At 41.1% G+C, this 24,464-nt stretch overlaps 1 protein-coding gene across 6 annotated transcripts in view; it reads right to left on the minus strand.

Moving 5' to 3' along the window:
* MECOM (MDS1 and EVI1 complex locus) overlaps window positions 1–24,464 on the minus strand; it is a 571,478-nt gene that overhangs the window by 546,170 nt on the left and 844 nt on the right. The gene's annotated exons all lie outside the window — the stretch shown is intronic.

Genomic DNA, 24,464 nt, shown 5'->3' on the forward strand with positions numbered 1-24,464 from the left:
CTCTACAAATTAAAAAATCAATAGATGTTTATAATCATGGGCTCATAAAATATTGAAAACACTATTCATTCTATATGATTCCACACACAGTGCAAGGCAATGAGTATTCAGTTGGGGTCAAAGGAGACATAACCTTTGAGCTAGCAATCCAGCATGAGCGAGACTCTACAAAGTAAGCAAAAAAATGATCTCAACTTTGACAGGAAATACAGTAATAAAGAAGCAATGGTAGAGAAAATTCTCATCAGGGATGTCTCTCTGGAGAAGAAATATTTAATCTCAACACCTGAAAGGTAAGAAAAGCTCCCAGAGTACTTTATACAAGTTAAAGGACTTGATAATTAAAACTCTTATGTAGTAGATAATATAAGGAACCATATTTCTTCTCCACTGACTTGCACTCAGAGCACTTAAAAGTCTTCCTCTGGCATTACGACTACATTTCAAATTTCATAAAACCACCTCCCTCCTAACTACTCACCTTCCTCTCACTCTTCTGCTTTGTCTTGCTCCCCAAGACCTCCCAATATGGGCTTCATCCTAGTTCTGCATGCAGCCCCTTTGTGTGACCCTCATGGACACATTCTCCGCAGCAGTCCTCCTGCACGTGACTCACAGTATCAGCCCCCTGCAACCATGTACCATGACCCTGAGAAGGAGCACCCTACCTCACATCCCACCTGAGTCTTAGCCCTCACCTGCTCTTCCAGAGAGAGGAAATTGACATCTTGCTAGTAATCATGTATTTACTAGTATATAATTTTCTGAAATTATTTTCAGTAATACGTGGACTTTTGATCTTATCGGTCAGTCTAATAGCAATGGAGGGCTCACACATCTGCTTCAGCACACATCAGTGCCTGCCTGACATTAAGACCTGGATTTCTGGTGTGGATGACATGGTTAGTTGCCTCCCCGATATTCACTCCATTTATCTCTCTTTATGCTGCGTGGGTGGGATTAACATCCATGGCAGAGTCAGCTGGCTGACCAGCAAAGATTCAGCATGCTACCTTCCACAGGATGGAGTGCATGCTGGAAAACAGACACCCAGTCAAGGCATATTCTCACACTTCACGCTTTTCTTGACCTAGGAGGGGTCACGTGATTACTTCTCACCAATGGAATTTGAGCAGATGTCATGTGTGACATTTCTGAGCCAAAGTAGTTGAGAAGTAGATGTATCTTCCCTAAGATCTCTTTCTTGGTTTGCAGCAACTTTTGGAGCACCACGTTGAAGACAGAAGAATGCTAAGACTGAATAAACCTCCTAGAGGTGAATCCATCAGCAGGATTAGCAACACCCACATCAGTCTATGAGATAACTCAAAAATAAATGTTTATTTAATAAACGTATTAACCCAGAGAAAAGTTAGGATTTATCTGCTATAACATCTAACTCTCCCATATTCATATGGCATCATTCCAAACTCTAGGGATGGATTCGGACTTGGTTCAGGGATGGGCATGTATCCCAGGTCTGAGCCGATCAGTGCATAGTGTTCCTCTAGCCACAGAAGTGTCTTCAGAAACAGACATATTGCCTAACTCAGCCCAATTAGAGGAAAGATTATAATTTTTTTCAAAGTTTTGGAGAAAAAAAGCTTTGTATTTCCTACTGAATATGAATAACAAAGTATGTAGTAAAGCATTTTGTGATGTTCTGAAAGCCAACACACAGAGAAAGAAGAGCCAATAGCAACACTGAAAACATGGAACCAGAGTCTTGATCAAACTGTACCTAAAGCACAATCTATTGGATTTTTCAGTTTCACAAGCTAATAAATCCCCTTGATTTTTAAGCCAGCTTAAATTTGTTTTTCTTTATTAATAACTAATATCTTCCAAGTATATACTTCATTATACATGAAACTCTTCTAATCAATATAGGAAAAAGGAATAAATTAAAAGCAATTGCAATTTAAACATAATTCATAGTTCACAAAAGCTTAAGTATTAAAGTAGAATATATAATTGGCACATCATTAATCAAAATTCATCAGTATTTATACCTATAACATGCACTATATCAGTCAGAATAGGTTAAGTTACTCTTCAGTAGTAACTAACTCCAAAATCTCAGTGGCTTATGACAAGTTTATTTATTGCAATGTTATGCTATGTGTCCCATTCTGGGTCAGCTGTGCCTCATCTTCATCTTTCCTCTGGGCCTTAGGCTGCTAAAATAAGCCTCTATCTGGAACAGGAAAAGGATACAACACAGTGAACTACATGGTGAATCTTACAAAGCTTCTGTTGCATGTATTGGTCAGAGCAAACCTAGAGTCACAGAGAAAATTCTCCCCAGGAGAGGTAGTGAATATTTGATTTGAGCAATATTAAGATATGTTATTCAAATTTTTAATTCAAAAAAGTATTCAAATATTTTATTTGAACCGTAGATGTCTGAAGTTGATAAATCCTAAATTGCCTACTAAAAGAATAATTAAGACCCTAAATAATAATCAGAAACCTTACCATTTGTTGGCCCATAGATCAGAATCTAAAAATAAGTTCATCCAAGATTGAAAGAATATTGGGCTGTCAATAAATAATTATTGAAAAGTTTTCTCCAAAACATTGTCTTTCACTGTTCTAAAATTTTAATGACTACTACTAAGGTGCTGGTCAGTAGAGAGAAGCACTAGAAAAGATATTGACACTTTAATGGAATTTGAGGAGCAATCTACCTGTAGGAGTATGTCAATCTGTGCTATTCTAATCTTTTATTTCACCATTAAGGCTTCTCTTCTGTCAGGGGTGGTGGTAACAGTAGCAGCTTTACAGAAATCATAGAACTAAAGAAAAGGAATTTACTGAGGATTTCAAATTGCTAAGCACAGTACAATATGATGTCATGGAAACACCACCACACCCTTATGAAGTCGGTGTCTCATCTCTGGGTTCTAAAGGTGATGTCAGGTCCAAGGTCTCAGAGCTACTAAGTAGCAGACACAGATTTAAACATGTGCTCTGCCCCCAAATCCTATGCCTCCCATAAATCAAGGTTTGCCAGAAAGAAAGACAGGCTCTAGCCTCAACTAAATTATGAGGAGGTGATCCCGATTATATCATCCTCCCTTGTCCAATCAGTGCATGCCTATGTGAAGAAATTAGACACTCTGGGGGATAAGGGTCAATGCATTCTCCCACAGAGGGCATGAAGCCTTTGGCCACCCGCCTGAAGCCCCAACAGTGACACTCTAGGTCTCCATAAGCAGGAAGAGGCAACACTCGAAGAGCAGAAGTCTTTCCACATGGCCACCTGTCATGCTAAGTGCCACCCTAAGATCGGAGTTCAGGAAAACAGGATGGTGGCAAAAAATGGAAGGAAATCTGTTTAGTGATCAAAGAAAGCTTCATTTGGTGAAAAACCCAGACCAGAACAAGATTAAGGAAGCAGGAGGCCAGGTGCTGAGGTATAAGGGAATAGATGGGAGTCACAGCAGTGAGACATAGGAAAGCACTTAGAGTTATCTCAGGACATGATCGGCTGAAGGAAAATTAATCAGTCAGTATACTTACTGTTCTCTATTTGCATAGGCTCAGACCTGGGTGGGTCAGTGTTTCTGTGACTTTAACCCCACTGAGCCAACTCCTTACTGATAAGGCTGCACCCTCTGATGGCTCTGGCTCCTGTGCAATGGAGAGATTTGGCACTGTTCATTGAGGGTTTCACTACGTATCTGTGGCCAGTTTTTTATTTTCCTTGCAAATTGTTCTTTGTAATATATCTATAACGTGCAACTATGAAGCATTATCGCGAGTATTCTATTCAAAGGAGCTAGAGGACCATGTTGACTAATTCAATACCATTATGAATGCCAGTTTTTAGTTAACAAAGCACTTTCCAATATATCATCTCATTTGAACCTCATGCTAATTCTGTGAAATAAATATTCTCACTCCCACTTTACAGATGAGAAAACTGAGGCTGGGGGCTATTAACTATTTTTCCAAAGTCTCACAACCAGTGTCAGAGATAGAATTTGAATTTGGGTCTTCTGACAATACGATATTGCCCTGAGGAAAGAAATTCATGAATAAGAGAGAACAATTTTGGGCTTTGGCAAAGAGGAATGCATTGGAATGGAGAAGAAGGTCCATATGACAGCTGTGAGATTATTTCAAGGAGAAATGAAGACAAATTGGAATTTAGCTGTCTTTTAATTATACATTTACCAGTGATATGTCATTGAGAAAGAACTAATACACAGAGTATCAATTTTCAGTAAATATAAATGGCAAATAAGGCATTTAATGAATTGCAAATGACAGTGTTTCTAAGATTAGTTATCAATCACTAGTAAGGACCTTCCCATTTATTAATCATATATTTCATTTCAGCAAAGAATCTAACAAAATGGCATAAAGAGAATACAGGGCTGTCCAACACTTGCAGGGAATTAAAAAGAGAGAGAATACAGAGATGGTGCAGATGGTGACTGGGGAAGGCAGGCATGAAAAATAAAACTTCTACTTTATCCATTTCAAGTGTGAAGGGAAGACAAGAGAGAAGGAAAATGTTTAGAAATGGAATTGTAAAATAGTCAGATAACTGATAAACCATTAAGAAAATTGCGTATTCATCCATTGTAGGGTAGGTTCTTAAGCCAACTGAGAACAAAAAAAAAAGTGAAAAGGAAAGAATCTTGGCCAAAAGTAAAGAGCAGTTCAGAGAAGATAAAAGAGCAAAAGTCTGACTGCTCAAAGAGTCACCATGGTTATGCAGAGGGCTCTCGTACACTCTGAGTTGCCAAATGATCTCGGAGATTGAGCCTATCAATTCACACGGCTTCAGGTATTTACCCTGGCCAGAGTTTTATTCAAAACAAAGATTAAGGAAAAAGAAAAAATAAAAAGTACTCTCACACTCCCCTCCCCTACCTCATCCTGCCAACCTATCAAAAAAAAAATCGGTAAGTCTCATTGGTCAACTGAATGATTTTAATATCATTATCAAGTCTTAATAGTTTGTTCTGGATGTGCTAGTAAAGCCACCATGCGAAGGATTTAAGGCAGTGTGAAATTATCGGGAGACTGAAAACCTAATAGCATCTCTCAAAGCTATTACAGAATGCATGGCTCAAGAAAGAAATATCTGCAATCATAAAATGAGAAAAGAGAGTCGGGGATACGAAGGAGAGAAAAAAATATCTACAAATGGTTACTGCAACTGGACAATCAAATTTAGTCTTTCTTCTAGTGTTTAAATTACCAAATCATTTTATACATTTATACAAGGGCAGAAATGTTTGCAGTAAGCTCTGAAGCAAACCCAATTGTCATTTTTTCTCAGGAAGCCTAATAATTCAACTCCTCATTCAAATAACATTGCATATTTATGAGGCTTCAGTCTAATTAAATTACATTGGTCATCAATCTGATTTTGCTAAATTTTCTTTTCACAGAACTATTAATGGAAATATGTGAATCCCCAAATATGAGCCTTTAAATATTGAATTATTAGTTCTGTGTTTTCTACAGAATCCCTCTTATAAACACCCCGTGTGCGCTGCCTTGCATACCCTCTAGCTGCTGCACACCTGTTCTTCTTCCACATTCTTTCTTCTGCCATCCTGTATCCTACCCCACCACTTGCAGAATCCAAATGGCAGAAAAGTGTGAATGAGCACAAACCAATCTTGTTATTACTACCATTTCCTTCTGCTTATTCTCAAAACAGAAGCTTCATAAGAGAAAATGATGTCACTCAAGAAATTACTAAAAGAAATCTTCATCCAAAATCATTCACCAAGTGGAAGCTTCAAAAACATTAACTGAGGGCACCATGATGACTCTGGCCTGACCTCGGGCCTTCATCTCCACTGGGTTCTGAATACTGGGTCTAACTTTTAGAATACAGCTTCCTATTTTATCTCAATGGGATTTAAACACTCTATAGCAGAAACTATTTTATTTACCACAGTGAAAATGAACTGAATAATTTCTGTGTAGTTAAAAAGATGTCTCTCAACTAGAAATGCTCAACTTTCATAAAACAAGTCACAAAACTGCCTCTGATAGCAACAAATATATGCAGTCCAGCAGCTAAGAAACAGGTAAGCCAGCATTTTCTTCCCAGTGTCACCCCTCCTGCAAGTGTTGCCTAGAAAGACTTACCCTCATCTTCCTTCTTTCAAGCCTCAAGTGTAGAACAGAATTATTCCATTTTCTTTAGCTTACCATATTGTATGCTATAAAACTCCTCTTGCACCATAAGTTATGGTGCAAGATTAAAATACATAGATTATCTCAAATAGTTATGATTCTGCAGCCCCACTCCTGAGGCTAGAAAACTGTACTCTCAGTTCGGTTCCTGCTGTCTTATTTTATTTATTTATGTATTTATTTATTTATTGAGACAGGGTCTCACTCTGCCACCCAGGCTGGAGTGCAGTGGCATGATCTCGGCTCACTCGAACCTCCGCTCCCCAACTCCCCCAGGTTCAAGTGATTCTCCTCTATCAGCCTCCCAAGTAGCTGGGATTACAGGTGCATGCCACCACACCTGGCTGATTTTTGTATTTTCAGTATTTTTTTGTATTTTTAGTAGAGACAGGGTTTTTCCATGCTGGCCAGGCTGGTCTTGAACTCCTGACCTCAGGGAATCCACCTGACTTGGCCTCCCAAAGTGCTGGGATTACAGGTGTAAGCCACCTCACTCGGCCCCTGCCATTTTATATTTTATATTCATCTTACACTGGCATTATAATTTTTAAAACTCCAAACTCTCATAAAAACCTGGCTTTAATTTCTCTTTTCAACAATTGAGCCATCATATTCCTTTGCACTTGGTTCAAAGGAAATTCTAAAAATTAAAAAACTTAAGTGATCATTTCGGAGAAACAAAACAAAGGGGCAATTAGATTCAACAGCATCGAAATAAGCTGCAAAACCCAAATGAAATCTCTCAGAGCTTTTGTGCAATGTCGTTAATAGTTTTTAAACAAGCTGTTAAAACTAAACCGAAGGAGGGCGGCCTTCAGGTGTCCAAAGATACACACCCGCACACATTTTATAAATACACACTCATGCCTCTTTACTGATTTAGTCCTCTCTGAGTAAGGCCATTCTTCTTTACCACAGGTACACACAAATGGCTGTGTTTCTCAACAGGGGCTGTTTCTGTGTCCATCCACCAAGCTCAGCTAAACCTCTGGAACCATTAGGCACACAGACCAAATGTACACTCAGGTGCAACTGAACATACCTATGCCGTCCAACAACAACAAATGAGATTGTTTAATGGACGTCCATGTATATGGAAGTACGTGACTGATAGCATTGATTAAAACCAACCAAGCATAAGGGCCGCTGGCGTTCAACATCTAAACTTCCTAAAATATAGCCCGATCCTACGCTAAAATCTAATATCCCGCTTTTTAACATTTCTGAGTAGACAGACCTATTTTTTTTTTTTTTCTGGTTTCCCTACATACCTTCTCTGGAATTCCCATTGCTCTCTCTTTGCACGGGAAGGTTGGCAGAAACATTTATGTCTGGAATTCTGGAAAACCAAAAGACAAAAGTGGCTAGCAGTAGTAAAGCAGCTACTGATTCTGTCTCTGTTTGGATTGTTTTCCTTGTTGTTTAACCTAAAGAAACATTATCGTCTCCTTAGAAATGGCCACCAGATCAAAATGGTCAAAAAGATATCAGAGCTTCTGGATTCTTCACAAATCATCCACTGCCTGTGATGAAGTTTCCCCACCAATGACCTTTTTCACAACTGAGAATCTCTCATCTATTGCTGCTACAAAGGCCAGAAATCATAGGCAGAAAGCAAGATCACTAACCAGGTTTAAAGACAATGCTATGCCTGTAAAAACTGAAAGCAAGCCATACATGAAAAAATACATAATTCTGGAAATAGCCCCCAATGGTAGCATTTGGAAATAGCCCTGCTATCTCCCTATTGTTTAATCAAAATGACCTCCTTCCTCCCTGTTTCTCATGTCCAGGACTCACATTGCTCTCCACTGCCTGAGTCCCATCCCCAGAGACTCTGATTTAATTGGATTGGGATGGATAGTATTTTTAAGCATTCCAACTGATTCAATGCAGCCATATTTGAAAGTCACTGTCTCTTCTCTTAACTTGTCCACTGCCCTTCTCTTAAAAAGAAAAAGAAAAAAAGAACTAGATCTGAGAGCTCATTAGGCTTCCCTTATCTAAATTCTACAGGTTATTCAATTAAGTAACCACTCAAATGCTTTGTTGCAGACCGAAGTTATTTGAATATTAAAACAAAATTGAGGATAAGTGAACAGGACTTGGTTTCAAATGTTGTACAAAAAAAAAAAAAAAAAAATTAGAAAGTTGTAGCTAGCTTTCCTTGCCTTAAAAATATTCTGGTGAGCTTGGGCAAGTTTACTGTCACAATACATTGTTTAGGAAATGAAAATCTGAATCTAGCACCATCTTTTCACTGGTAAATGATAAGGTATAATTAGCTTGTGATGTCAAGCAATGAACTAATGAAGTATCTCTAAGTCATTCATTCAGCAGAGATGTTTGGAGTTACCTAAATAAAACTAAAATCATAATGTGATAGAAAATCACAATGCAGATAACTTCAGGAAGAAAATGAGAGATGAAGTGATGACCAGCCCCTGTCATAAAAAGCAGCTTTCTCATTTTAAATTACAGCAAAATTCATCTTTACTAACAGTTGTTTGAAATCATTTCTTTAAGTTAAAGTGTCTTTTAACCAAGTCTTACTACCTTTTATGAGTTTGGGAATGCCCACATAATGTAACATTCTACTTTTATTTCTGTATTTAAAAAAAAACAAGGCAGTGACGTATTCATTCAGATTAAATTCTTGGACTTTATTGTAAAACAGATCAAGGTTTGGATCTGGCTCTGCACTTAAAACTGAGAGGCTTGGAGCAAAGAACAAACATGTCTCCAGGGCGCTCATCTTTAAGCTAAGACAATAATATCCTCCACTTCATAGAGATGTGAGGATTAACCGCAATTATGCATGAACACTCAACAACCTTGACTGGCGTTATTACTTATTGTTGCTATTATTAATTAGCTCCATTTTATAGATGATGACATTGAGGCACAGAGAGGTAAACAGCCAGCCCATGCCCACACAGCGAGGTAGTGATAGAGCCAAGATGCCAACCTAAAGAATGTGGCTCCAGAGTCCACATTAATACTATCTTAGCATTTTTAATATTCTGTAATTTCTAGAGTTTATAATAAGAAATTCTAGGTGTGTATTAAATTTACACAGCAGCTGCCAGATATCTCAGTGCCAAAAAAAAAAAACCAGAAAACTTTACACAGCTTTTTGCAGCTGATAAAAACTTACCCATATACCATCTTATGTTATTATTACTGGTCTGAAAGAACCCAAAGCAGAGGTAATTATTGTTCCAATCTTATACTTTAGGACACTGAGGCTCAGAGGCTTAATGCCCTACAGAAGGATACCATACTGATGAGTAGCAAACTTGAGACACAAACCCCTACATCCTGACTTCCCAGTCAGCATCATCCACCAGAAAATGTGTTCACCATACCCAAAATATGCTGAACTTTTGAGATGATCACACCTAAGAAAAAATAAACAAGTCCCTATCTTCAAGGTGGGTAGGGCTCAAAACACCACAGAAAGCATTTTCCTCTTAGGAAAATTACTAGTAATTATCAAGCTGCATAATGAGATCTGATGAGATTGTTAGGTAAATTACTCCAGAAGCAGCAGAAGGAAACAAATGGTTACATTCTCCAAGTCCCAGCCAATGCCAAGGATTCACTTGGAAGGTTAACCAAGATGCAGCTCATTGTACTGTATCAGGTATCAGAGTATTTTCTCTTCTTGAAGGTTGAACCTTGGTGACTGATAATACCATCACTTGAGGGCAGGAAGACAGATCTGACACACAGACCATGAGGCACTTTGAAAAGCCTAGACATATAATGCTTTTTACCTTGACATTTACCATCCTCTAATGATCCATCACCCCAGCATTTTTAGGTCAAAAAAAAAAAGATGATACAATGCTGTTTCATGGGTCAAACCATGTCTATGCTGGTATTTTAATACTGCAACATTACTAATGGGATACATAAATTACTCGCATCTTATGCATTCAGGCAAATGGAGAATTTTGCTTAGAATCTCAGACTGTGCGCAAAAGTAATGATGTTCAATGCCCTGATTTCTGTGTCAAGCCTAGTGGCTGGAACATTGGCTTGGATGCATACACACAGCTCAGCAAGATGGTTGGCAAAGACAGTTGGAAGAGAAGGCAGTGCTTTTTATTCTTATTTCTGTTTCATGAACAGGAAAATCACATGCCAGCCTGAGAGACAGGCCACTTCTGTGAGTTCATGTTAGTTTGGGAGTAGCGCTGTCTTCTACTGGATAAAATTGAACCTAGCAGAAAGATGTACCTTTGGAAACCACGGAGACTTCACTTGGGCATTTTGATCAGATCTTCGCTCTCAGACAGAGCTGTAAGTGGCAAGAAGCCAGAGGAATTCTTTGAGATCCTTTAAAGAGAACTTGTTCTTGAACTGTGATGGGAAAATTTGCTCTAAGTGCACAAAGGATAAAATACACTAAAGCTGTGAGCATGGAGAGAATAATTCTCCCATCTGCAGACCCAAGGCTTGTATTCCTATACAGTATTTATAGGCTGTGTAAATACATCCTATATCTTACTCAGTTATTACAATCAGCATTTCCCTAACAACGGACAAATGTGATAGGCAGACTTTTCAGGAAAACACCAAGCCGACATGGTGGATCATGCCTGTAATCTCAGCACTTTGGGAGGCCGGTCTTGCAGAACATTTGAGCACATAGGTTTGAGAGCAGCCTGGGCACCATGGTGAAACCCTGTCTCAGCTACTCCAGAGGCTGAGGCGAGAGAATCACTTGAACCAGGGAGACAGAGATTGCAGTGAGCTGAGATTGCGCCATTGCACTACAGCCGGGGCGGCAAGAGCAAAACTCTGTCTTAAAAAAAAAAAAAAAAATCTGGAAAAGAGGTAGACAGGATTCAGTATTCCAAGCTCACAAAACCAGTTTGTAGTCATGGATATTTTTGTCTCTGTTAATAAATCATTGTCAGGGATATATGTATGTCTGTCAAGTACTGGTGTTCAATATTTTCAGGAAATTGAGTATTTATAGGATTTAATTCACATGCCTTACATATACTAGGTACTCAATAACTATTAATTCAATTTGATTGATCTAATTTAAAAGATATGTTGAAAAACATTAACTAGTGTAATGCCCCATGGAACAACCTGTAAACACCCACACCAAAAAAAATATGCATTTGAACAAATACTGTGCCAAATTAAAATTAAAATAAATTGGAATTAAAATTCCAAAGTAAATTAATCCCTAAAAGATTTAGATGAATAATTTTAATTCCTTGAATGGTACCTTTTCAAATCCAATCTAAAATGTTAATATATTTGCAGTCTGATATAATCCATTGAGTTTTTGTAAGTAAAATAGTTCTTCCCAGTAGAACCAAAACCCAGCTATTCCATTTTTATAACCTTCTGTGTAAAGGAATGGGCTGAACTAATTTTTTCTGAATTTTTTATATTTAATCAACAACATCATTGCCAAAGAAAACCACTTTTCAGAAGTCTCTCTATCCTGGTTTATAACTTATAATCAAAAACTGGAATTTTGCATCTAATGGGCTTTAGTGTGTAACATTATACTGTCATATTTTTTATCCTATAGTTAAAAGTAAGAGATAGTTTCCATTATAAAATTTTTCCCATAGTCTGATTACCAAGTGAAAAACATTTCCTATAAAAATGGTCTTTCCAATTCATAAGCTAGAAATTATTGTGGGCAAATTTTTAAAGAACATCAAAAAAGTCTGGTAGGTCTCGTCTCATCAGTTGGCTTTAGGGACATGTACAGCATAAGACAGTATGATAATAATGTCCCACACAAACAAGGAAATCACTTAACAACAACAACAAAATAAAAACCCTGAGGCCTGAAACTCTGACAACTTACTTAGCCTTACCTAGCTGGGGCTACATGGATTGATTTCAGCTACAGTCTGCTCCAAGCAGCAGGAAGAAATGGAAATGCGTCCTAATATGAGACCCGAAATAATCCAGTAAGCTTGAAATATCACAGATATATCACAGTGGATCTTACAAAGATATACCTTAGCTCTGGTCTTAGACCCTTGATCTTCCAGGGGATAAAGATGCTTAGAAATCTGATCTGCCCTGACAGGGTAAGGCAACCCTCTCTGACCTCCCCAAAGCCCTGCTGTGCTCGCGTCTCAGAGGTCAGCACACTTCACCCTGAACTGTGAGCTTCCTTTAATTGTAGACTTCACTTTCGTTTTCCTTCAGATCCTGGCTTAGGGAACTTCTCTGTCTGCTCTGTTCTGAAAACTGGAAACTATCCAAATGTCATCCACAGGGAATTGGTTCAATGAAATGTGTAAGGTCCAAACAATAGAGGATCTTCTTTCTGCCTTTAAAAAGAATGGTTTAGATTGATACATACAGACAAAAGATCCAAGATATATTATTAAGCTTAAAAAAAGAAAAAGCCCTTTATTTCTTTCTCTTGTCTGATTGCTCTGGCTAGGACTTCTAGTACTATGTTGAAGACAAGTGGGGAGAGTGGGCATCATTGTCTTGTTCCAGTTCTCAGAGGAAATGCTTTCAACTTTTCCCCATTCAATATTATGTTGGCCACGGGTTTGTCATAGATGGTTTTTATTACATTGAGGTCTGTCCCTTGAATGCCGATTTTGCTGAGAGTTTTAAACATAAAGTGATGTTGGATTTTGTCAAATGCCTTTTCCGCATCTGGTGAGATGCTCGTGTGATTTTTGTTTTTAATTCTGTTTATGTGGTGTGTCACATTTATTGACTGGCCTATGTTAAACCATCCCCGCATCCCTGGTATGAAACCCACTTGACCATGGCAGATTATCTTTCTGACATGTTGTTGAATTTGGTTAGCTACTATGTTGTTAAGGATTTTAGCGTCTATGTTCATCAGGAATATCAGTCTATGGTTTTCTCTTTTGGTTACGGCATTTGCAGCGACCTGGACGAGATTGGAGACTATTATTGTAAGTGAAGTAACTCAGGAATGGAAAACCAAACATTGATGCTCTCACTGATATACGGGAGCTAAGCTATGAAAATGCAAAGGCATAAGAATGATACAATGATTTTGGGGACTCTTGGGGAAAGGGTGGGAGGGGGATGAGGGATAAGACTACAAATATGGTGCAGTGTACACTGCTCAGATGACGGGTGCACCAAAATCTCACAAATCGCCACTAAACTTACTCATGTAACTAAATACCACAAGTACCCCTATAACCTATGAAGAAAAAGAAAAAGAAAAAGCAAGTTGCTGTAAAAAGTTGTAAATCTTTATGTACATATGTGCTAATATATACAAGGGGGAAAAGTCTGCTGGAAGTTACACTAAAGGATGAATGGTGGTCATCTCCAGGCAATTTATGACCAAAAAAAAAGAAAGAAAATAACTTTCATTTTGTATTTGATATATTCTTGTCATTTAAAAAATATTGTGCATAAAGTTTGTAATAAGAAAAAATATTGTTTATAAGAAAATGAAGAAAGATTGATAAAAACTTTAAGATGTTTTATAATAAACATGCTAAGGTGAATCAAGACTGAACAAATGGTTAAACCCCCATTCAACCATTTAGAAATTTAGAAATCCATGAGCTGCTAAAATTGCATGAAAATGTTTGTGTGCATGTGCATTTTCTGGAAAGAAGCTCCATACTTTGTACTGGATTCTCACAGGAGTCTGGGACCCAAAAGAAGGTCATGAACTATGACTGTAACAAAAACCAATGGGAGGATGATTCCCTCCATTCGTTTTTACTATCATTTTATCATGAAACATTTTATTACTAATTTCATAGTTTCCACCAAAGGTAAAGTCATAAAAGCTGTGGTTTTCAGTCTTACCCTCATTTAAAGGGGTTCCTGTTGACTTAGAAGTAGTCCTAAGCACACAACAAGAAATCACATGTGGCTGGTCTTGGTAAAAGAAAACCCCTAGCAGGCACTAAAAGCCTGTAATCATTCAGGACTTGAGGTTAGTTGCCCAAAACACAAACAGTCCTATTTTCTCTATAGAGATGGTTGATTTGTGAAATGACAGATGGGGGTTAGAGGAGTGGGAAGGGGCAGAGAAGAAGTCATTTTTGCACTTGAATTAAGGGGACAGAGTTGAGTGAGTTGGGTTAATTTAACCAGTAAAACAAGATTCAATACATCATCTATCAACCTTAAATTAAAAGAATCTTTAATCGTAAAAGCACAATTAAATATACAGCAAAATTCTTGACACCATGCTCCATATTAACAGAGCATAAATATTAGGCAGTAAAACTGCCTAAATTGATGTTAGGATTTAGGTAAAAACTTGGCTTCTGATGACTTGTAAACTGAATATTCCCAAATCCCTAAGAATTACATGAGTCCACAGAACGTTTTACCGTCTCTACCTTGAGTCCTCTGACATTCTCCAGAATCAGGTCTAGTACAGAGTTTAAGATCAATAGCAATTTGTGATTTAAGTGAGGAGTCATGGGCTATACCTGCACTGGCAAAATGGGAGATATTATTGGTGAAAATTGGGAATAATACTCTACTTTCCAGGTGGTTTATCACTGTCAAATATGTCAATTGTGGATTTAGTAAGCAACTGAAGTGTCAGATATCCCAGAATTCCGCTGCTGACATTACTTAAGTCCACAGGTTTTACAGGCAAAGAAATTGAAGGGGTCCACATAATCCTCCAAAGCCCATTGCTAACCACCATCACCTAATCGTATTGATACCTGCCATATGCAAAGCATAGTATTAGGCCCTATACAAAACAGAAATGGGCTCTCCATGAGTTTTACAGTTGATCTAGAGAAATAAGATATACACCATGAAGACAAGTAATTTATAATAAAATGCCAAAATGATGATAATTCCATACTATTGGAATGAAATAACATAGAGAAGTCATATCTCCAGGAGTGATCATGAAGAAGTAGGAGTTCAAATGAAATCTTAGAGGAGTTAGATTTTGATGGTCAAGGTACAGTATGGGTAGATTTACAAACTATGGCAACATTATGGCCAAAAGCTGGAAGGTAGAAACACAAGAGGAGGCTGACAAGAGAGTGAGAGGTACAGAACGAATAAACAGTGTTTAAGCTGAACGGACCAGTCTTGAGTAAGACAAGCCTGGAAAGTCAAAAAAATAATGTGTTGAGCTCTATTTAAGGTATTCAAAATGCATTCATTGATCAAGTCCTCACATGAGGTAAGTACCTACAGTCCATAAGTAAAGAGACTGAGGCACAGAATGGTTACATGGCTTGCCTTCATTTCAACCAGTTAGTAAGTGGTGGAGCCAGGATTCAAACCCAGGCAAATCTAACTCCCGCCCTGTACTCAGAGCCACCACATCCTCCCAGCACAAAAGTAGAGCCCCTCAATAGCCAAGCTAAGAAATTTGAGATTCAACATCAGGTAAATGCCAAGATTGGGAATGAGGTGATAACCCATTGATAATGCTTATAAGCGTGGTTCATCAGTACTCAGAATCCTCCTCTAAAAGCATTCCCTTATACGATGATATTCCCAACAATGTTAGCTGATAGTGACACGTATTCACTGACAAGTCCCATGGCTACAGTATCGAGTTAGATATTGTAAATTGCTTAGTCAAATCTTTATTGGGAGAGTCCATTGTGTTGACATTCCATCACCACACCTTTCATCCTAAAGACTTAATTTTACCTGCTATTCACCTATCACTTCAGCTAGAAATACACTCATGAATATAAACAGAGCAAGATATGTTTATTTTCACATGTTCCCGGAACATATATGACCTTCTGACAAAGAAAGCCTCTCTTGTCAGGTAAGACAGTCATCCCTTAAGAACTAATTTCTCCATCCTAGGTTCAAGTCTTAAAAATCAGTTGGGTTCCTCAGTTGCAGACGTACAGGACATTACATCTGGACCCTTCTAGGAGGGCAGGGGTGAACTCTTCCTCTGAATATCCACAGTAGCCAAATGACTCCTTCTCCCACTGTCTCTTAATGATTTACTACCCAACTCGAAGCCCACAAATCAAAGAATTGGGTTTAGTGAGAAATAAGAAAGAATGGTGGCCAGTGGCTACAAGAAGGGGAGGAAATGTTTCAGTTTATTTTCTTAAGCCAATTAATGATGAAATGACATGGAGGGAAAGAAAGACAAAACATGGTCGTAAAAGACTATTTTTCCAGATAAATGGCCGGATATCAGATTCTGTAATAAGTACTTCCACCTATCAAAACACACACACACACACACACACACACACACACAAACTTTGGGGTGAGGAGGAAGATGTAGATCTTAAAAACACAGGTAATATTCAGAAACACTTACGGCTATCATCACAAAATGAAACTTTAAAGGAACCTTGGAAATCAATGAACCCAGACATCGCAAACCCTACAAACTATATATTACAGTCAGAGGTGCTGGGCGGGGCCTGCAGAATTTTTTAAAATTAAATCAACATTTCACAAAGTAGAGAAAATTTACATAGAAACCCAGATGTGTGGCTTCTCTTAAAAAGTAGAAGACCTGGCAGTCCTGAACTCCCTTGCCCAAATGGTAACACTGAGCTGGAACTGAGAAGCTGCCACCTTTAGAGGAAGTTTGAACTGCCATTTTTCCACTGTTCCCACCACTCCCTCTTGTTCTGGAATACAAAGGCTGGGTGTCAAAAAATTAAATAAAAATAGGAGAGAGCTTAAGGCTTACACCTACCTTGCTTCACTCATTTATGGTACCTGCAAATTTACAAGCGCTGCTCTAGTCCAATCCCTTCATTTAGAGAGGAGTAACTCAGCCACAGCAGTAAAGTGACTTACAAACTCATTCCATTAAAAGTCAGACTTTTATTCAGGAGAGATTATTGTCTAATGATAACTAGAGAGTAAGCAAAACTAAATTTGGGATATGTGCCAACATCTGTGGAGAAAAGTTGAAATCTCAATCATTTTATTTACACATCCGCCTCACCCCCACTCCAAGTAAAGGGCATAGGAAGATGCTCAAGTTTTTAGAATAAATTTACTGACTAGTTTGGCTTGGTATGGACAGTTTTAATGTGCCCAGATTTTAGATGTGACTTCCCTTCATTCTGAGGGCATAATGTATTGAGAAGACATACAAAATGCTGACTAAAGGCATGCAAATACTTCTAAGAATGAAACTAGATAAAAACATTGACCAGGATGGAAAAACGGGATGTTTCTTCTTCACAAAATTTAACTGATAAATTATAAGGAAACTGAAACTAAGATTTATTGATTGATTGCATGTGCCTTAGGTACTTTGCACACATTGTACCAATTAACCCTCACAGCAGCCCAAGGAGGGCAGTATTGTTACTCTCACTTCACAAGTAAAGATGCTAGGCCTCAGGGGCATTCAATAACTCGAAGAGATTCCTATTCAATCAGGGATCATGCCCAGATTCAAACACTGATTTGCACGTTTGTAACGCTTGTGAGTGCAGGGAATGTAGGTTGCCCGTGCACAGGCCCTAGCACACTGATATTTGTTGTGTATGCCTGCCCACCGCCAAAGCCCAAAAACTGCCATGTACAAGGACTTTCATTCATAAATGTCATCATTTGAACAACCTTGACATATACAATGACTTCATTTAGGCAGGTTCTTGAACAAGGTTAAGGAAACGTTGGTTCTTTTTGTTCTGTAGTTAATGACCCCTACACACGTTTACTAAGATAATAAAATCTCTTTTCTAAATAAATGTATCCTTTAGAATTGTTATAAAAGTCAGTAGTTAAGAATTTGGCTGAATATACAAGCCAAAAGCATGTTTGCTAACGAATAAGAATAATAACTAAAATAAAAATTAATTCAAGAATGCGTGCTTTTGAAAAGTCAGGAATTTGATTAAAAATTCAGTTGCCTTTTTTCTATAATGAAACAGTTCTTTGAGCACAAAACAGCTTTTATAATCATGCTGAAGAGTATGGTTCCAAGCAAAACACTCCCCCATTTTAATCACAGCTATTATTTTTGAAAATGAAAATGGCTGAGGTCATTGTAATCTATTTAAGGTTTGCATGGGTTGATGGTATTTTTGTCTTGGCTTTGAGTTCTCCACATTACCCACTAAATGTTACGGATTTTGCTGTGTGCCTTTTCAAATCCCATTCTTACTAATAACACTGTACTTTATATACATAAATTAGAGTAAATTCTACTTTCTTTCCTAACAACTTCAGATGGGGTCCACACTTTCAAAAGGACTAGAACTTAAAAAAAAAATCAGTGTGTACTTCTTAGAACAACTATGTTTCTATATGTATAAAAATGCTGTATGGATATTTAAAGGCTGAGTAATTAGTAAAACCATAAGACTTGTGGTTTTTTTCACCAAAGTGAAATATGAGGATATCTGTATATTTACTCCTTCCAACTTACAAGGAAAATACACAGATAAAAAATGCCTAGAAACAAAACCATCTGAGCAGAGTTCTAGACCTCCTGATATCGATAGGAGAGGGGGTCTGTATTCAGACAGCCATTTGGACACTAAGGCTCTCTGTCCCTGTAGACCTAGTAGACAAAATTATCAAATATCTAAATACACTAAAGTGTACAGTCAAGTCTCCTTTTAGATGCAGTTAATATTTCACTGACTTTCTGAACTTAGTTGGCATGTTTATTATAATTCACCATCAGGTCACACAGAACAGCCCACAATCCCTCTAAGTAGCCCCTACACAGCCACACGGAAGAGAATGGCTTCACAATACATACAAATTGTGGAGATCTGGCTATTAAAATGCCTTAAGATCTGTTTGTTTATTTTTTTAAATCAACTTGCAAAGCCAATGCAATAAGATGCTGTAGCTTTTATGAAAGAGGTGAAATAATTTTAAACACAGACACACAATGAGTTTATTTATTTAGAAACTTGTTAAATAGAGTCTGGGAATTCAAATATTCAATGTTGACATTGTACAGAACTGGCAAGAAGCCAGAACCCAGTCTCCAGAGGGACCCATTGGACAAGGAATTCAGGCCTTTCTCCCCTCCCACTTGAGCTAAATAGGTAGAAGCCATTAGTTATACCCACAGCAATATCTGAACCACACTCAAATAAGCTGCCCCAGCCAGGGCACTTCAAAGGAGGCTAAGTGTGTTTAGCTTTTTAGTGCTGAACTAGAGCAATATGTCACACTTTTGAAAGAGTTTTGTAAACAGTTTCTTCCCTACGTAGAGACATCTCTGAAGTTTCTTGTATGGCATGTAGTAAGCAAAGGTAATTAACAAGGATTATACTTTTTTCATTTCCTGGAGGGGGTAGGGAGGATAATCTGTGCAAACTAAGGATCTGCAAGAAGTACACTGTTTCTCTCTTCCTGTCTCCTTCGCTGGTTTTCTGATCGATTTGTCTGTCTCCTCTTTATCCTCTTCCTCACACTTGTTCTCACTATCCAGCCAATTTCCTTGAAAATTCCCTCGTAAACTCCGAAGGCCAGAAGAGTGGGAAGGGGGAAATCTAATTTTAGAAAGAAGACTGTGGCGAGTGGAGTGGGGAAGTAGGAAGGGAACTAATGATGCATCCTGGGCCGCCCAAGAGGGAAAAAAAAGAAAGCAGACCCCACAGACTATTTCAGAAAATGCCTAGACGGCGGCTTCCAGCGGAGGAAGGGTTAACTGTCACTCCAGAAAAATGTGCCTGGCATCATCAGAGTGTGACTGTTCCCTCCCGCCCCATCTCTCCCCCAAACCCTCTCTCCATTGCCCTATGAGGCTGGGAAGGAGCCTATCCCAACCGGCAGAGTCAATGAGTGAGTGTGTGCCCGCCTTCTGCACAAGAGTGTTCCTTGTCTTCCTGAAGCCAAGACGTGTGTGGGTGTGCACGCGCATGTGTGGGTGTGAGTTTACACTGTTCATGTAAACCCGGCTCCGGGGGAAGCAGCGCGCCAGGCACGCAGCCCCTTTGAGACTGGAGAGGAGAAGAAGAGTTCGGGCCAAAGCTTGGGGCCCTGAGCTGAACAGCCTGAGGAGCAAGATACAGGGGAGCCCGGGAGTGAGCACTGCCTCCCCCTTCACTGGAGCATCCCCGCCCCACCCCCATGTCCATCTGGGGCCACTTCCCCAGCACCAGGCAGCTTGGAGATGAGGCGTGGGAGGGTGTGCTCAGCTCTTGGGAACAAGGCTCTGGGTGCTTTGGGAACCGGGAAAGAGCTGGTGACTAGGAGATGACAAGTCAAGTTTCTCCATCTCACCGCCCGCTTCTAGCGGAGGCGACGCGCAGGGGGGTGCCGGGAGAGAGGGAGGCGAGCCGGGCTGGTCGGGGGCAACTCGTCGCGCTCTCTTGTCCTCCTAGCCTGGGGAGGACGGAGCCGGGCGTCCCCCCTTCCTGCCCCAGGTCACGACTGCGGCCTAGGATAACCTGGCCCCAACTTACAAAAATAAAATAAACTCCCAAACAGTAATATGTTTAAAGAGCAATTGCTTACAATTCCTTACCTTCAACTTCGAAAAAAGAAAAGGAAGGAAGAAAGGAAGGAAAAAGAAAGGAAGGAAGGAAGGAAGGAAGGAAGAAAGAAAAAAAGAAAGAAAGAAAGAAAGAAAGAAAGAAAGAAAGAGAAAGAAAAGGAAAGAAAGAAAATTTGTGGAATGACATGTTAATTTCTAGTCGATAACTTGTCCTACGTGTTGAATGTCTGTCCCTGCAGGAAGCCGGCCCCAGGGCTCAGGGGAGGCCTTGGCTCAGAAAGCCTGAGAGCTGGGCTACCTGGCAAAAGTCACACTCACTCACACTCATACACACACTCACATGCACTACATAGCCAAGACCTGCGACTCTACAGTCCCTACAGATAAAAAAAAGAAGCCTTGCTTTTTAGCCTTTCTGCCTCTACAGCTAATGAATCGTTCCCTTCCACAGTGCTGGAGATGAGGGAAGAATGAAAAGCGTAATTAACCTTCCCCTAAACACAGATTTTTTTTTTTCTTTTTTTGGCAAAACACATCAAAATACTGCAAGAAGACTGTGCTCCAAGTGCCAAATGCAATAAAGAGCCCTAAGCCGGAGTAATGGTCAAGTAATGGCAAATAAACCGCCTTCCTAGAAGGGGCCTCGGCCTCCGTTGGGAGAAAGATTTTCCTCCTCAAAAGCAACCTGAAATAAACAAATAAACTTTAAAAAAAAAAAAAAGCTCTGTTTTAATCTGAGTTTCTTAAGGATGAAGGAAAACCCAAGTAGGTGGGCATACAGAGAGCGAATGCCTGAATCTGGGCACTGCGTTTGTTGTTGGGGATTTGATTTGTTTTGTTTTGTTTATCTTAGGTACTGGACTGCTAAGGTGAGTAGATTAAGGACGAGAGAAAGGGTCGGCATCTACCTTTGCTACTTCAGAGCCTGTTTTTAAACAGAGAGCCAGTGAAGGAGTAACAAGTGCCCCCCTCGCCGCGGTCTTGCTAATCGCAACGCCTTGTGCCAGTTTACGAGACTTCTGGGGGGCCGGTAGCTAAGGGAGTTACTGGATGCAACTCGTTCTCTGCTGTGACTGAATTCTCGTGCGTTGTCACTTTGGGGAAGTAAGGTGAGGGTGGCTTCGGTGTTTCTGGCTCTAGATGTGCTGGGCAGACCCAACCTGCGCTTCCTTTCCATCCATCAGGACCATAGCAACTGGCATTTCTGGCACGGCCCAGGTGCTATCCTAGCTGCCCAAGAAAAAGACTGGGAAGTCTCCCCGCGCTGCCAGAGTCGGCTTGGCTTTTAGTTTTCTTTTCTTAAAGATGGAAATAAAATTCAGGGGCGTTAGGCACTACAAATGTCAATCTTCCTGCTTTTCCTTTTATTTTTAATTAATTTTTTTAATCTTCCCAAATGATTTACAAATGATTTACAACGAATTTATCAGTTTCAACTATTGTATAGAAAACGAACCCTGCAAGTTGGAACCTGGGCTGTGCATTCAATCTCGGTGTAGAATCAGTGGATATTTTCAGGGTCTGTGGTCTCTGGTCTAGGTCCATGGGCTCCTGTACTGTAGCCAAGACCAAATCAGGACTTAAGACCACCAAAGAAATTTACAAAAGACAAAAAGAACAACAAGCTATGGAGAAAACAACTATTTATATGTAATTTGTTTCCATTGTAATGTTTTCTCTTGCCACAATAAGGGTAGATTTGTTTTTTACAGAATTGTGGTCACAATGCCCCTTCTAAACCCAGAAAAAGAAAAACTGGTGCAGAACAGTGAAGTTCTCGTTGGATGATTGCACCGCAGGGGTCACCAACCATCTCCGCCATGCGCTACTCCGGGTAAGGAAATCGCGCTTTAAAATACAAAAATCTGTAGTTTTACTATGATTTCCTTTATTACCCAGATTGCAACTAAAAAAATGCAAAGCAGTGCTTCTGTCTGAGAAAGGCAGCGGCGTCAGCAGCAGCTGGAGCAGTGCAAGCGGCAATCTGAGGCTCAGTGCAAGTTTCAGAGTTGAGATCTAGCTACCAGAAAGCGGCAGCGGCATCCTTAGAGACCCCGGGGACAAAATAAATGGGTCTCCCACCAGTTGAATGACACGTATCATCAGATCGGAAACGAGGCTGTTTCTGGATGTTGAGTGTACTGTGCGTGCGGGAATACTTCAAGACGGCAGCGTACGGCTTGCTTGGCAATTAAAATAGTTGAAAAAGTTACTCAAAAAAATTCGAAGGGATTTGTGTTCTGCTTTCACTTCGGAAGATACCGGGCAGGGAGTCGCCGCGCGAAGCCTTAGGCTTTCATTTCACAACTTAGACATGGTTGAAAAGGGCTACCCGCCCCCACCCACCACCCCACTCCCGCCAACTCTCCCCCAACACACACACGCTCGCTCTCTCCCAACCTTTAGTCCAAATCGAAGCCCGCGAACCTCAAGTATATGTACATTTATTTCCCTTCAGATGAAAATAAAGACATCGGCCTCATTTAAAACCAAATAGGGAAAACAGTTTCACTGGCGCCCTTTGACACGGTAGCAGCGAGTGCAATCAACAATACCCAAAAGAGAAACAGACGGACTGATGACCCAAAGAGCCCTATGTTTAGGGTGGTTTCTGAGACCCAGAGGAAAGGAAATGTGTCCGGGAGCGTACAAGTGCTTGGGTGAGGACTGGACAAAGCACTGGAAAGGCGCCTGGGATAACAGCGTCCCGCGGGCTACACCGCCAACTCCGCTGCCCGCGAAGCGGCGCCTGCCGAGGTGCTGCCGCCTTGCCGGGCTGCTGCAGGGACGCGGCGAGCAGGGAGGCGTGGATACGATACCTACTGTACTCGGTTCTACTGTGCGAGGGACGCGCGGGGGCGAGACTGGGATTTCACTGGGGAGAAGCACCCCACCCACCTCCCATCTCATTTCTCCGTTCCGTAAGCAACACAATTAGAGTTCTGTTTTCGGCGAGTGCGAGTGTGGGAGAGCGAACGGCGGCCTGTCCACTCCCGAGGCAGCTCCAGCCCCGCGTTTTGACACCTCAAGCAGGAGCGCTCGGAGCTGCTCCGGAGCTCGGCGCCGCTGAGTCCCCTGCAACTCCAAGTAGAAGCATTTGGACAAACGCAGCCCTGTCGCCTACAGTCCTGGCAGAGCATCACACCATGTGGGACAGTGCGGGCCCCGCCGGCGAAGCCAGGCGAGTCATCCAACACTTTTGCTGTAAGAATGGGGGATGGGATTCCTACCGCCCCCGCCCCAAACCCATTCGCCCACATCCCGCCAGACCAAGGCCGCTCTGCGCCGGGCAGGCAGGGGGCGCCGGGGAGGGTTATTGACCCTGGACCCAGGCTGCATCCAGACGAAGCGCGCGGGAGGCTGTCCTGCGCGCCCTCCACCGCCCAACGCTCGGGCAGCCTGCCCCCTGGGGGTTGCTCGGCGCCCAGCCAGCCCGTGGTGCGCGGGTCGCAGCGCGCCCTCTCTGCCTCCTGCTCCTAGGCTGCCGCCTCTGGCTGTGTACCCTGCACTCCCGGCTCTCCGAGCGCTCGCTGGGCCCCTTCTCTCCCAACCTGCGCGTGGCTCTGTGGAGCCGGTAGCTCTGTTCTCCCGTGCCCCCCGCTCCCACCTCGGCGTCCCCCACTGCCCGCCGCAGTCCTCCCGCCGCGCAGCGCAGCGCCGGAGAGCGTGGCCGAGCGCACAGCGCCCACTACCGCAGCCGCGGGTCGGCGCAGCCCACCCGCCTGCCCTCCCGCCCGCGCAACTTCCAGCGGCCGCCTCGCAACTTTTCCCAACTCCACCGCCGCCGCCGCCGCCACTGTGACTCCCTCTGAGCCTGCTACCCTACCCAAACCCCAGAAACAAACCGAGGCTCGAACAGGCTCCCTTCTCTTGCCCGCCCCCCCATCCCCCGCGCCCT

This window comes from Aotus nancymaae, unplaced genomic scaffold (assembly GCF_030222135.1).
Source record: "Aotus nancymaae isolate 86718 unplaced genomic scaffold, 86718_ANA_hifiasm-v0.15.2.pri h1tg000019l, whole genome shotgun sequence".
Lineage (NCBI taxonomy): Eukaryota > Metazoa > Chordata > Mammalia > Primates > Aotidae > Aotus > Aotus nancymaae.